The sequence below is a fragment of the Labrus mixtus genome, chromosome 2, assembly GCF_963584025.1.
Source record: "Labrus mixtus chromosome 2, fLabMix1.1, whole genome shotgun sequence".
Taxonomy (NCBI): domain Eukaryota; kingdom Metazoa; phylum Chordata; class Actinopteri; order Labriformes; family Labridae; genus Labrus; species Labrus mixtus.
This window is the reverse complement of record NC_083613.1, coordinates 18,253,317-18,268,268: the sequence shown is the minus strand read 5'-3', so window position 1 is coordinate 18,268,268 and position 14,952 is coordinate 18,253,317. Positions and strand designations below refer to the sequence as shown.

Below are 14,952 nucleotides of genomic sequence, written 5' to 3'. Positions count from 1 at the left end.
ACCAATAGTTTTGTCTAACAAGAAAATCCAAAGTGTAAACAAATTTCCTGCTCTGCATATACATGAGACTATAATTGAAGGTTATCAAATAGAAACTTTCCTCAAATAGAAACTTTCCTCCTGAAAATGGCCTTCTGATATCGAACTCTTCACATTTATTGTTGTGGCAGCTGTATCAGGTATAAATTTGTGCAAAATGTTTCTGAGCTTTGAAACTCCTTGTATCTTTACAGAACGATTCATCTCATACTACAACATTTACCTAACCCATGCCTCAACCATTCAGGAAAGCTGAAACATTGTCTCTGTTGATGTTTTTTCCTATTTTGCATATTTCCAAAGAAACAAAGAACTGTCCATTAAAATCCCAAAGGCTTACCTCATTTGATACAGAAATAAACTTTGGCTATTTTGCAAATGTGTCTATTCTGCCCTATGCTGTCATTCGCTGGTGTTCACACAGTGCAGGATATCAGATGCCTGCATCCATCTGCTGAGAACAACAAGCCTGGTTTGTGTCCATTTCCTGCAAACTTACACTCTCACATTGTACAACATGGATATGTTACACTTGGTAAATGAACGGGGCCTTTATACAGATTTTAAGACTGCATGAACCAAAGTTTAAAGGTTAACATGAATTTAAAGACTAAAGCTTTTGAGTTTGTGTTCAGTGTGTTTCTATGACTGTTAAGTGACTCATAACAAACATCTGATATCCCAAGAAAATAAAGTGGGATTGTATTTAAGTAGATCAACATTCAAAACAGGATACTGTGGAAGAGGAAGAGGCTGTTGATCTCAACGTACCCACATGACTTGTGGTTATGGTAAGTGAAAGCCCCTCTGTGTGCCAGCTAAGCCATTAGTCGTGGCCTTGCAACTCGAGTTGTAGGAAGCAAAAAGAGGAGGTGACTTAGGGCATTTTCACATTAGGCACGTTTGTTTCGTACCGTGCCCGAGCACGATTGCTCACCACTCCCCTCTCCCCTGCTTGTCTGCGTTCACATTAGCAACATTGTTCACACTTGCGTATGTACACATTCTGATACAGCAGGTGGCGGTAGTTGGTTTGCAAATCCGCCAAAAAGCAGAAAGAAAAGAAGAAACCATGGCAACCACCCTCGGGCAAAGTCCATCCTGCTAACTGTGAATGTTTTTGTCATTTCTGAGACCCTCTTTCTACAACACGCATCTTCCGTGCAGCTCAGAGGATGAAACGGGCCCCTGCTGCGTGATACGGCGGCTTCTGAAGCGACAGAAGCCGTTTATAATTACGTCGTATAGCGGTACACTTGCTAGTTTGAGCACAGATGCGTTCACATCTCCCGCAGACCGTACTTGAGTACACATGAATCGTGCCCAAGGCCACCTCTTCGAGCGGGCACAGTACCCGAGTACGGTGCGAGTAAGGTACGTTTGTGTTCACACTGATCAAATGAACGGGACTTTGGGGTCTAATTAACTCGGATCCAGGCCCGGGTCCCTCGTGTGGAAACACCCATAATGAAACAACCGTAAGAGTTCAATATTACAACAAATTACTCAACATGAATCTTCTTTTCTTTTTATGCTCTGTTAGTAGAGATGGTGCATGAGATATCTATCGACTCCCTGTGCTTGAAACGGTGAGACAGAAGAAGTGAAAGCAGAGAGAATCTGCAAAGGCTGCGATGTATACATCATAAACTTTCCCCAGACCTAAATGTGATCAAAGTTTTGAGAATTCTTCAGTTTTTCAGACATTTTGACCATGCCTTTCTACTTTCTATTTATGTTCTTGACAGAAGCAAAGCAGAGCCAGCAGCTAAGTCTGTTATCTGCTGCCACGGAACAAGGCTACAGCAGGTCTACAGATTATTTGTCAGCTGTCTAACTGCCTGAAAGCAATAGATTTGGATTTCAGGAGGTACAGATGTTGGATTTCTTGCCAAAAGTTAAATGGGTTCATTGATACCTCTCTGGTCAGTACAGTTTACAAACAAACTAAGTTGTAAGAATGACATTTAACTATTACATCTGACTATTATCAAACTGGCTGGGAGTCCAGGAAGTTGCTGTTCACAGACAGTAAATAGACTGCTCAAAGAATCATAGGACGACTTAATTGTCACAGTACAACACCATGTCAGTTAAACTTCTGGGATATCAATCTGTCCATTTAGGGAGCACAAATGATTCTGAACCAATTTCACCTGTTTTGGTGCCAATGAAAGTGACGACAGGTGCAACGGAGAGGCAAAAGCAAGACAGGGAATGGTTTTGCATGTGGTGGCCACAGACAATTTCTCTCTAGTTCTGTGATCTACTTGTGTACTTGCCACAACTGGTAACATCACGAGCCAATCAGGTTGCACAGGTAGTCCAGCTCCTCCAGGATGGCACATCCATCAGTGCGTTCGCAAGAAGGTTTGTTGTGTTCCAAAGCACAGTCTCAAGAGCATGAAGAGATACCAGGAGACTGCCAGTTACACTAGGAATGCTGAACAGGGCTGTAAAAGGGCATAAACCCAACAGCAGGACCGGTATCTGGTCCTTTGTGAAAGTAGTAACATCATCATCTGTAACATCATGCAGCATGTTTGTCTGTCAGTGATGGTCTGTGGAGGTATATCCTGGATGATATCCAGTATAACAGCATATCCTCAAAGCATTTGTCAGGACAATGCCCAGCCTCTCGGTGTTAAAGTGTGTAGGCAGTTCCTGGTTGACGAAGGCATTGATGACATTGACTGGCCCTCTCGCTCCCCTGACCTAAATCCAATAGAGAACATATTGGACGTTATCGATGCATCCGACTGGGCCAAGTATTGCTACAGACTGCCCAGGAGCTCAGTGACCTGATCCAGGTCACTTTATATTGTAGTATTGAATAGTTGAGAGGTGCTACAACTGAACCTTTGTACATAGCAAGGGCTAGTTTTGATTATATTTTGTGCTAACCTGCCAAGAGTAGAAACAAACTCTTGACAGGAAAGTATATAGGAAGGTTACCTAAAATACTGTACTATTCCTTTATTTGAAATGAAGAGAAAAATATTTAGCTTCATTTGATGATTTCTTTCTAGTTTTTTTACTGCATCAGCTTTTTTATATATCTTTATATACAGAGATATGTTTACATGTCATGCCAGTAGAGAAAATGTAATTGGGACAGTGGATGTGAGTATGTATGGGAGTTAGGGAGAAATTATTTGGGTGTGTTCTTAATCCAAATTGGCAAAAGGAGAGGGCTTCAGCTGTGGGGCTCAGGTGGATGTCTGGAGTCAAGGCAATCTCTCAGACACCGAACAGGGAAACATCCCTCCATTCCTTTCTCCATCTCACATCTCATTTTTTTTACTCTTCAGTCCCTCTTATGCAGCAATCCATTCTCCACACATTTCTTTTCTTCAATCCCAGATCTCTTTAGAATGTGCAAAGACACTTACTTACATATTTAGGTCTGACAACTGTGTTCTGTTTCCAGCTTTGGCATCCAAAAAAACCCAATGGATGCCTTATAAACATTTCTTATTTGTTTGCTCTCTTCCTCTTTCTGGAAGCCCCCATACCTCCCCAACTACACCCATACACACTGCTCTGTCTCTCAGCATTAGCATCACTGCGAAGTGAAAAGGCCAGCATCCCCATGAGATGTGGTCTTTGTTGATGTTGTTGTTTTGAAACGTGGGGATCTGGGATGATGGTCGGGGCATCGTCGACCGTTTGAAGCCACATTGAAATAACTGGAGCAGCTCTGGATAGATGCAGACCATAGCCTCTGCTTATTTTGCTTCAAAACATGCCTGAAGTATACTTCCTGCTTATCGTGTCAAATTCTTTCCTTCTCTGCTCTCCTTTACATGTCTGGCAGGTTCACATGCAGGACCACTAGGCTGTCCAAACATGCCAAAGAAAAATCTCGACGCCATTTCATCAAACAACTACATCCGGATCGGATCTGATATTCCATGGAGCAAACCTTAACATTAAATAAATACCTCTACCCAACATGCATCTTTCAAACTGAAATTCATGAGGGAACACACGCATCGTCATCAGTGTTGCCCTGTTTCACACATTCACACCTGGGAGCTGCCAGGTACAGAAACAGCTTGGTACTATTATACCACTTACTGAAATAGAGCTATTGCTGATTAATTGCCTCGCTAAAGTGCAAAATGTCAAAGGAAATAGTCATATTTTTTGCTCTCTACAGCCAGATGTCTTTGTTTCATTTTTCTCATAGATTGTATACTAGAAATGGATGTAACTACCGTGATGTCATTAATTTGTTTGTAGGCCCCCTATTTGACACCGTGAAATGAGAATTTTTTTTTTTCAACTGGAAATGACTGTGTTACATATCCTCATTGGCAGGCTGCTGTAGTACTTACTTGTCAATCGGGGGTAGCCATACACTTATCATACACTGCTCTATACTTGATCTTACTCTATATGTTTATGCTCTACGTTCCATTTAACTAACTCAAACAGAGCCTTCTGTCTGTAATCTGTGTTCATTTGGTCCATATATCTGTTAGAAAACTCAGTTACACACATGTCTGTATTGAAAATCAAAACTCTAAGTCAACATGGCCTCTTAAGAACTCATATCTATCAACTTTGAAAACAGAAGAGAGAGAGAGAGAGAGAGAGCGCACTGTCTGAATCGCACAACTTACTCAATATTAGCTGCTTTGTATTTTTGTCACTGTGGTGTCAAAATCAAAATGTTTGATTTTTTTTAGTATTGTATCAAAGTTTTAAAATGTATTGTGACAACCCAACTTACTTATGTACATGGTTTTACCACACAGAGTATAAAAAATGTCTTCTGCTTCTCTATAACATCCAGGTGATCACAAACCTCTCATTTGTTCATGCTAAATTAGCTCCTTACTGCAAATAAGGGATCAGATTACTCAATCCCTCATAAACTCAAACCCATCTGGGACACCTGATCAATATCTGACCCCTGAGCAGCAACCAGGGAGCCTGGGCTGGTTCTCATGGGAAATTAGAAATGGATTCAGTGTTCTGTGGTGGGTTCTTTTTTGGTTGGAGTAGATAGGAGATGAAAATGTTTCTTGTCAGTGAGGCTTGCTGTCACTGCATACATAAGAACAAGCGCCCGGGGCAGGGTGATTCAGACGTGCTGAGGTGACGTGTAGCAGGAGTTTCCTCTGGACCGTAAGATGTAACACTGACAATGCTTAATGGTGCCATCAGTTCAGGTGTTTGGGGAGGGGGGGTAGGGTGATGTGCAACACTGTGAGAATGAAAAAAGTAGCCTGTAAAACATGTCTTCAACTAAGAACAGTTTATGTACCTCACCTGGATTGATTCAAAGATTGGCGAAATCAGACTTTAAATGCTGGAAGTGTTACATGGAACATCAATCCGTTGAGCCACTCAGAACTGCTATTAAGTTGGCCTAATAGCAGTCCTCTTCTGTCCGCCCCAATATATTTGTGTGTATATATACTAGGGATGGGAATTTACAGTAATCCCTGTACTCGATTACTCGAATGACCTAATGAATGAGTACTCGAGTACCCGCAGATTATTATTTATTTTTTTATGCCTGTAAAATGACATAAACATCCAATATTTAAACATAAATATAAATAAATAACCAACAACAGAAAGCGATTTCAATTACCATTTTGGTTATTAGACTTATTAGACTGCCTGTTTGCAGTCTCCGCTGTTTTCTCCTTGTGCTGTAAGCGCATGTGGTTAAGCATCGAACTAGTATTTCTATGGTATGCAAGTTTAACGCCACATATCTTGCACTGCACATTAACTTCATCGTTTTTGTCGAAGTACTTCCAGACATCACTTTTCTTGACTGACATGTCGCAGGTGTAGCAGCCGGTTCTGTATTTGATGTGCTGCCGTAAAACAGTTGTTTTTGCTGAAATCTGGCTCGGTGAGTACTAAAGCTGAAGCCCTGGCCGGAGAAGTCATACGTTTGTATCCCGTTAATTATTTCCCACCTAGTATATTCAGTTAGGCGAAAACAAAAAGCTGGGTCACACATGTAACGCTGATTGAGTTCAAGTTTTGTAGCCAAAAGCAGCACTTGCACAGGTGTGCGAGTAACGAAATGTTACTCAAATAATGGGGTCAACGGCGAGTACTCGTACCCGTCCCTAATATATATGTATATATAGTAGATACGTATGTGTGTGTGTGAGTGTGTGTGAGTGTGTGTGTGTTATGCTACAAACAACATGACACCTGCACTGAAAGTTTTGTGAAACTGATATGTGTCATTAGTGTCTCTTGGGATCATTTCACACCCTTAGTGTTTATTTCACTCTCTTTGTGGGGATGTTTATTCACTATGTGGACATCTTTTTGCATGTCTTTGACAGGGCTTTGGTTTCTATTGGTTGCTGTGTGTTAACAGTCATTTTGCTCCCTTCGTGATAGTTTGGCCATCTTTGGTCATACATTATTTCTTTGTGGTGATTTCTGAATTTTTGTATGTCTTCATGTATTTAGGCCTTTTTTTTAAAGATCGTTTCTAGTCTCTTTCATCAACATTTTGCTCCATGACTCCTAAGGCCCCTGGGAGTTTGTCCAATCTGCACATTTCATGTCCTTATTGCTGTTTATGAAACTGCATGTCAAATATCCAGGACCTTCATAACATCATAGAAAAGAATCCCCCGGGGAAGCAAAGCCTATAGCATAGTCCATCAACACACTGTCCATCAATAATGGCATCTGTCCATTTCCACCCATCTACATGCTAATTTTGTGAGAAACAACTTCATCAGCCGCAGAAATACACCCCCTCCTCTACGTTACAGCCTTACACTGTACGTGTAGGGGTCTTCACGTCACAAGCTTCCCTGCTCCCCTCCACCACCTCCCATCATGGCCAGCTTTCATATCCCGGAATAAAATATAAATAAATAAGCGAAAAGGGAGAGCGTCTCGTCTTACCCATCTGTGCCCGTGTCGGATGTCTTTCAGAGGTTCATGGTGGATGAGAGCCCTGCTGATCCGATTCTGCTCTGGCAGTTTTGCTGCAGGAGCCGCTAAACCATCGCATTGGTGATGCTGGAGTCTCGGTGATAACCAGGGGGCCGGGGTCTCTCTCTTTTTCCCAGGTTAGACTTCAGTCATCCGGCTGGGTTTACCCTCCACTACTCCGTTTATGCACCGGATCGGTTTCGCCGATGATCGTCCCGAGAAGGACTTAAGAGTGGATCCTGTCCGTGGAAGTGATGGCACAGCCTCCTCTCTTGCATCTGATGTGTAGCCTCTTGTGTGCAATTCTACCGAGAAAAAGGTGTAAAAGAGTGAAAATAGAAAACAGCGAGCTGCCGAGTTGCGCAAAATGATGAGCTGAACGGCGCAGAAAAGGATGGAGATGAAGAGATGAGGAATGACACGGGGTTGGCTGTGGGGGGGTCGATCGCCGCTGTCTGTCGTCCTATTCGCCGTTTTCTGTCGTGTTTACGAGCCGCTGTCGCCTCCTCCCTCCCTCCCTCCTTTCTCAGTCTCTTCTATCTCTCTCTCTCTCTCTCTCTCTCCGTGATGCGTCTCTCTCTCTTCCGTCCTCCGCGCTGCACCCGGTGTGACGCCTTTTCCTCTTGTAAGAAAAAAAAAACAAGATCCCCCGCGCGCCCTCTTCTCTTTTACTCCTTTTTCTTCATCTTCTCCCTCTCTGGCTCCATATCAGAGCAGAGGAGGTGGAGACGAGTGAGTGTGTGAGGGGGCAAGTGGGAGAAAACGAAGGGACTGGAAGGAGGAGCCCCACGAGAGGAGAGCTCCTCCCAGTTATGCTGCTTATCAGGACGAGGGGGGCGCCTATGATGAGGGAGGGAGATATAAATGAGGAAATAGGGGGTGGGGGGGGGGGGGGGGTGTCTGTAATGAACTTCTGCAGGGGTCTAATCAGAGAAGAAGACTGTTATTACATATTTTGTGCAATTGCTGCTACTTCTCATGTAATTATGAGCAAGCTCAATACTCAAATTATATCCAATCATCTATAAGTTCTGCGTTAATGAAACAGCGTCAAATTCTGACCGCAGCAGAGCCCCCATGAGATTTAAGTTAAAAACACAAAGCCGCAAAATATAGCCCAATCCAGTAGAGCTGTATTGTTTCAGGCTAATATTGGAGACCATAATGTCAATTTCTTCACAGCTGTTCCATAAATGAACTCTTTGTTGTGATACAGTGTTTCACATTGTTGGTCCTTGGTCCTTTTTTAACATACAGACTCCTCTGAGATTGTGTTTATTTTACCTCTGCTGAAAAAACCTTTGGATACTGTTTGGTACCTGATGATTGATAAAATAGTTTTGAAGTCGACCAGTTTCTAAAAGTAGTTTTACTTAGGTTCAATGTTATTTATTTTAATCAAACCAACTCTTCGGTTCCTTTAATGTCTTCGAAGAAAGAAAGAAATTCCATGCTGTCCCCACATCAAAGTACATATATGTGTCCTTTGCAAATAAAATTGTCAAGAGTACAGATTAGCCATCTGTACTCTTGACAATTTTATTTGCAATTTTACATACATTTTTAATGTTAAGAATAAAGAATAATGGCCCCAACATTGAACCTTGGGGAACTCCACACTTTACCTTCATCAGTTCTGAATTTAACCCTGATTGACCTGAACATATCAATATATTTTTTTGTAAGTAACTGATGAGCCAACTGATTGTTACTCCTCTTATTCCATATATCTGTAGATGTATTTTTAATAAGTCACAGTCAACTGTGTCAAAAGCTTTTTGTAGATCCAGGGAATTTAAACAGCTGTAGTTGTCTCTTCTACAAGTTATTCGAGTGCAATTGAAGTGGTCTCGTTATTTCTAAATCCATAATATTGGACATACAGTTGTGCTTTATATGAAATAATATTTTCTTAAGTAGTATATTTTTCCAGTATTTTAGAGAATTATGACAGTAAAGAGAGAAAATGTGTTTATCTCCTGCTTTATATACTGGAAAAACCTTAGTGACTTTTTATTTGATTTGGGAAGATGCAAGTTTTCAGGGATTGATTGCAGATATATGTAAAAGGTTTCACCACACAGTCAATCATATTTTTCAACAATGACATGTCAATATTTCTGCAGTCTGTTGAGTTTTTACTCTTTAATCCATTAACAACATCAATAATTTATCCTATCGGTGCCTTCCAAAAACATTAGTCTCTGTTACATTGATATTTTTATTCTCCGCTTCATTTCTATTGCTAGTGATTACCATCTTGCCAGACCTAGACCAACATCAACCTAAAATTCATTGAATGCATTAAGATCATTTCATTGATAGTTTCATTGTTTTTAGTTAGGAAATAGTTTGGTTTTTCCAGACCTGTTTGTAGTAGTTAAACAGAAATGTGTCATAATGCTTCTTTTGCATCTTTCAGATAGACTTTGCCCAAGTCCTGGCTCATGATATATTTTTAAATGAGTTAATTGTCTCTTTGTAGTGTTTCTGCACAACACACATGCAACATACCTAATTAAATAAAGCAGTTTTCAGGTCAGTTTGTAAGTGAAATCACTAGTAAAAATCTCTCTGAACAGTTATGCTGTTTCAAATGCTACCATTCCAAAGTATTTCAGGACAGCATGCAGATATCTTAAATATCATCTTTAATCGCTGCATGTGTAAACAGCAGCCTGCCTGAAGTTTTCTGGAACTTTCAGGAGTGTATAATGTGAAAAATGCTTGCGATAGATGACTGATTTTTACATGTCTATCTTTGAACGAATCAGCTATTTGTAACCAGTATGCTGCTAACACCAAAAATCAAATATATGCAGATATCTAATGGTGGTTCTGGAGGATAACTCTGGGGTTGACCATACGACAGCCTCTTCTGGAGACCACAAATGTATTTTGCCTACATACATTTTGTGCCAATCTTTTGAACAGAGATAATTCACAAAGTAAAAGCTTTTACCTTGTGCTCGAGGCAAAATCATTAAATGAGAACATTTGAAGATAACCCATTCAATAGATACTGAAGTCTGGGTCAACAGTGATGATCCACAGATATCCAGACACATTCTGCTAGCATTAATACAAATAAAAACCAGTAAAAAAAACCAGGCATCATAACAATCACATGCTATGTTAACTTTTAGATTTGAGCCTTGTACATGAGCTGGATAATTTTAGGAGTCATCAGAGGCTCAGATGCACTTCTGGGAAGTTTTCCAGCTTTTGACAGTTTGTGGAGACAAACTGGTGTTTGGTAATGTTTTACAGTGCATATTTGTTATAATTTGTTCAGTACTGATGCTCCAACCGTCATAGCTAACAGTTGCGAGGCTCTGCTATGTTGAATAATAATTACTCTTGGAACAGACTTGACCTTTTTTCACATTTCAAACTATCTTCATCCAGTGGAAACATGTGTTATGATCATGAGCGGATTTTGATATTGACTTTTAAGGCACTATTGTGTTGGCCAATTGTCAAATGTATAACTGATGCAATTGGCACAAAAAATATCTAAGGCATTGTTTTCAGGCTTAGTATCAGGTTACAATCAGGTATCTATCTGTCAGTCCATCTCAGTGTCCCTTCACCCTGAAAGGATCCAATTTAAAAGGCAATATATTAAACACTTTGATATTTACAACTATTTAATCACCATGTAAGAACATCCTCTCAAGGATATCAGACCAGTTTTTGCAGATTAATGAGAAGGCTCACATTTAAAACCTCAAACTGTAACGGTTTGTTTGAGTGTCAGGATTCAACAGTTTCCCTCACATCATACTGCCTCTTTCCACTCCTGTCCTGTTTGTCTCAGGTTCTCTTTATTAATAATAACTTTTTTATTTATATAGCACCTATCTAAACAAGTGCTTTTAAGGTCTTAGCTGTGGGTTCTTTCCTCTGTTGTTAATGCATTCAAACACACAGCAGCATTCAAGCCTTTTTCCATTATTTGCCAACAGACGAAACGTACACACAGATACAAAGTCAGTCATATAGAAACTAAGCACTTGAATGAGTACTGCTACATTAAAGACCACATTTAAAAGAAGTATGCTAGCACGAAGCAGCAAGCTTCTTATGCCCACGTGAAAACCCCACTTTCTCTAGTTTGAGAACATAAGGGAAATGTGGATCTGATTTCCTAGTTGCAGTCTAGGTGACTACTGCATATACACACACAGTTATATGTGGCCCTCCAAATGCAGAATGTAAAATATTCAGCAAAAGAGCCTTCTCAGATGACACTGGAGATATGAAGGTTAGAGAAGACTTTGATCAGGGGCCGAGGAAAAACTGAAATGTTACTGTTGGCAGAATTCACCTCCACGACCACCGAGCTTTTCCTCAGATAAAATTCCAGAGTGACAAGAGAGAAATCCGGAGTTGGAGGCAGAAATCTGGAGCAGAACTCAAGGCAGGGTTATGGAGACAAGGAGGCGCGTGTTGATAAGGAGTGCATAATCTACATAGTATGGTTTACATCTCTGAGACAAAATGTAAAAATATTTTCATAGTGTACTATTTCTGTGGTATAAGCAAAACACTGTGGGATAGAAAACGTAACCAAACCCCAAAACATTTATCAATGTTTCAAAGCTTAATGACCTACAATAAAAGATTCTTGGAAACACATATTCTGTCTTGCCAAGGGTTAGATGAAAAAGAGAAATTCTTTTCTGTCATTTCTGCCTGCTCAATTTTAAGAAGGGAAAGAGAAAGAGGGGTCTGACAGTTAGGCCGACCCCGGTCAATGTTGAAATAGAGTTTTTTGACTTGCAGATGTAAACCTCCACAGAGATACAAGAAGCAGAGCGAGAGCAAGTGACAGACAGACAGACAGACACTTTCCTCTACTCTATCGCGGATACATACTTTCCTCAGATGGTTTATAATAAGATGAAAATAATCAAGATATATAAAAATCCCCATCAGGCATCAGAGTGGTCATTTGTGTCCCTTGCATAACTGATAAATGATACGTTGTGTTCATAAGAATGGGATGAGTATGATAACCAGAATAGAGTTTATCCTGGACATTTTGAAGTCAGTCATTTTTCACCTTGTGTTTAAAAAGATTTCTTCACTTGGCTAATTTTATCCTTTTATAAATCATTTGTGTGCAATTGTGTTTAAATCAGGGTTTGAATTTTTGAACTATGACACAAACAAAGTATTTAACAGATCACAGTGGCCTTGAACCTTTCACCATAAAATTCAGTTCATCCTTGAGTGGAAGTAAATGTTTGTGCTATATAGTATGTAGCTGGTTTAGGATGTTAACAAAATGAGTCACACCTATCACAGTGCTGCAGAGGCTTAATGTGAATAAACGTACTTTACCCTTTGAAGACTCCAGAAAGGTATTGATCCCATCCATAATAACATAAAACTATTATTCATCCCTGAAACATTGTTGATTTTATTTTCATAAAACAAAAAAAATATAGAGAGAGATATAAGGTGCTTACTACTGATAGTCAGGGGTACTGGTAGGTGACATGACTCCCTCTGTTTCCAGTCTTTGTGCTTATCTTAGCTAACGTCCCTCTAAATCCAGCATCTTGTCCAACAAACAGACGTGAGTCTGTCTGATATCAATCATATACAACTCCCCCCTCCCATCTGACAGGGACGGTCTCCTGCTGCAAGGAGCATTCCCATATGGTCTAGCGGTTAGGATTCCTGGTTTTCACCCAGGCGGCCCGGGTTCGACTCCCGGTATGGGAACAGAGAATTTCTTTTGGGGGCGGCAGCAGCTCAGTCTGTAGGGACCTGGGTTGGGAATCGGAGGGTTGCCGGCTCAAGCCCCGGCAAATTGGTCCGGAAATTGGCCTGGTAGCTGGAGAGGTGCCAGTCCACCACCTGAGCACTGCCCTGGAGCACCCACTGTGGGCAGCCCCCTCACTCTGAGACCCCTCCATTAGTACATGTTCATAGGATCCTGTTTGTGTAGGATGTTTACTAGACAGAGTGTAAAAAACAAATTTCCCCTCGCGGGATCAATAAAGTATAAATTATTATTATTATGTGACCTGCCAGGTCAGGAAAATATACAGAGCAGTACTCCTGAAATTATCTAGATATTTTCAGGAGAGTATATGTGAAACCAGCTACAGAGCGACTACCAGCATGCTGCCCAAACAGCCTCTCTTTTACTTTTTCCACAGCAATGATTCTCAATGAGTGATGCATTTAAATGTTTCAAGAAGCAGGATGAGATTTTTTTTTACACTGGTTATACATGTACTGCTTTGTTCAGTGGTAGTCAAAATATACAGAAACTGGAAGTTCCTCACAGGAGGTTTAGTGGTCAGCAGTTGAAAGTTAATGTATGAAAATGTAACCTAATTAGCTCATTTGTATGAAATGATCGTACTTCCAGTCATTCATTTTTGCCAATTCCTTGGATTCATACAAGTCACAAATCCTATAACAATGCCTGACACATAGGTTGCATTCCAAGAAAAGAAAACTTCAAGTGTTGTGTTTACTCGACAGAAAAAAAAGATTAAAAGATTTCTTCTTCACTAGCAGACTTGTGGCAGAGAAGCCGTCACTTCTGCAACCGTTCACACACAAACAGATCTTCTCCTCACGCACACAGACATTTAAGTACGAATATAAACATCTTGTGTACTTACTTTTTATGATCTTATTCCTGTGTTTTCCAGTACAATCAAGAGAGAATGGAGCAGCTTCAGGTAAAACACCCCTTTTTTTAGGCTTCTCCTGTCCGGCACTCCTGCTTCCAGGTAACGCTAATGAGCTCTAACATTAAAAGTAAAAAAAATAAAAATAAAAAAAAAACAGGTGAATGTGGGCTGAGCAAATAGGCCAATACACTCTGTCCTTAGTGACAATAAACCCACTGTAATGCTTACAATGCTTACACCTCACCTTACAAGGTGTGTTGCGTTTAAATGATTTAAGCTGTCATAATATAACCACTGACTGTAGCAGACTGTGACTATTCTGCATGTGTTCCATGTCTTGCACAACATTTAATATTGCTTGGTATCACACTGAATAAGCCAACACCTTTCTTTTTTCTTCCAACTGTTAGGGTGCTTTGATGTCACAATCAAACCAAGTTTGAAAATTGAAAGCACAGGTTGCTACTTGCATGCAATCTTGGCAATATTATTTATGACAGAGCAGAGCAGGAAATCTAGCTCCACATTGCCATCTGATGGGCTGGTAGAAACAAAACAAGCAAAACAAGACAACAGCTGGGGAATATGTAGCCTATAATATGACACAGACAATATGCTACGTCTGTCAAATGAGATCAGGCAGTTATTAGGCCTCTGATCAGTCCAGTTCTTTTTTCAGTCCAATATTTAAAAAATATGCTGTCCTTATGACTGAAATAACTGTTACAGCAGGGTCTATTCACTACTTTTATGGATATTCTAAGGATGTTACGTTTGGCTACGACCAACAATTAAAGTGTCCATTTTTTCTTCTCCTTCTGAATTATACTTTCCACTGTTTGTAATTATTATTCATGTTCTGTCTGTTGTTTTTTTTGTTGTTGTTTGACTTATGTTACATGTTCGGCATAAACAGCAGGCCTATGCAACCATCAAAATAACCCAAAGTAGGCCTAATAACTACAATAAAGCCTAGCAAATATATCAAAATTATGGAACAACTTACCTTTATTGCAGTGAAGATGCCTAAAGTGGTCTTGCGTCCCGCTGTGTGCTTCACAAAGATCTGAGTTGAAGGCTCCATGTCCAACTTGTCCATAATATCCTGACAGACATGAAGAAACTCCATGTGTGTCCGGAGGTGAAGACGCAGGTGTAACGTTAGCAGAAACACTCTTACAGCAACTTCACCGACCGTCCTCCTGCTCGGTTTTTATTTACTTTGTTTTGGTGCTTTCGGTAAAGAAAAAAAAAAAAAGTAGGCTATAGTCTTCTCTGGGACGGTGCTTTGCTCGTGCCGCCAAAACGTCTCCCCAGG

At 40.4% G+C, this 14,952-nt stretch overlaps 1 protein-coding gene and 1 non-coding gene across 3 annotated transcripts in view; one reads left to right on the top strand and one right to left on the bottom strand.

Annotated features, from left to right (window-relative positions):
* The window catches only part of mgat3b (beta-1,4-mannosyl-glycoprotein 4-beta-N-acetylglucosaminyltransferase b), a 69,600-nt gene extending 55,758 nt beyond the window's left edge, over window positions 1-13,842 (bottom strand). The window contains exon 1 of one of the 2 annotated variants that reach the window (XM_061054257.1): window positions 13,623-13,842. The gene's annotated coding sequence lies outside the window, so the exon portion shown is untranslated. Of the gene's footprint in view, window positions 1-6,942; window positions 7,784-13,622 lie in introns of those variants that run through there. The other variant, XM_061054274.1, reaches the window with a different exon arrangement.
* trnae-uuc (transfer RNA glutamic acid (anticodon UUC)) lies at window positions 12,637-12,708 on the top strand. Its single transcript has one exon. It is a non-coding gene; the product is annotated as a tRNA-Glu (tRNA).
* Window positions 13,843-14,952: the final 1,110 nt, after the last annotated feature.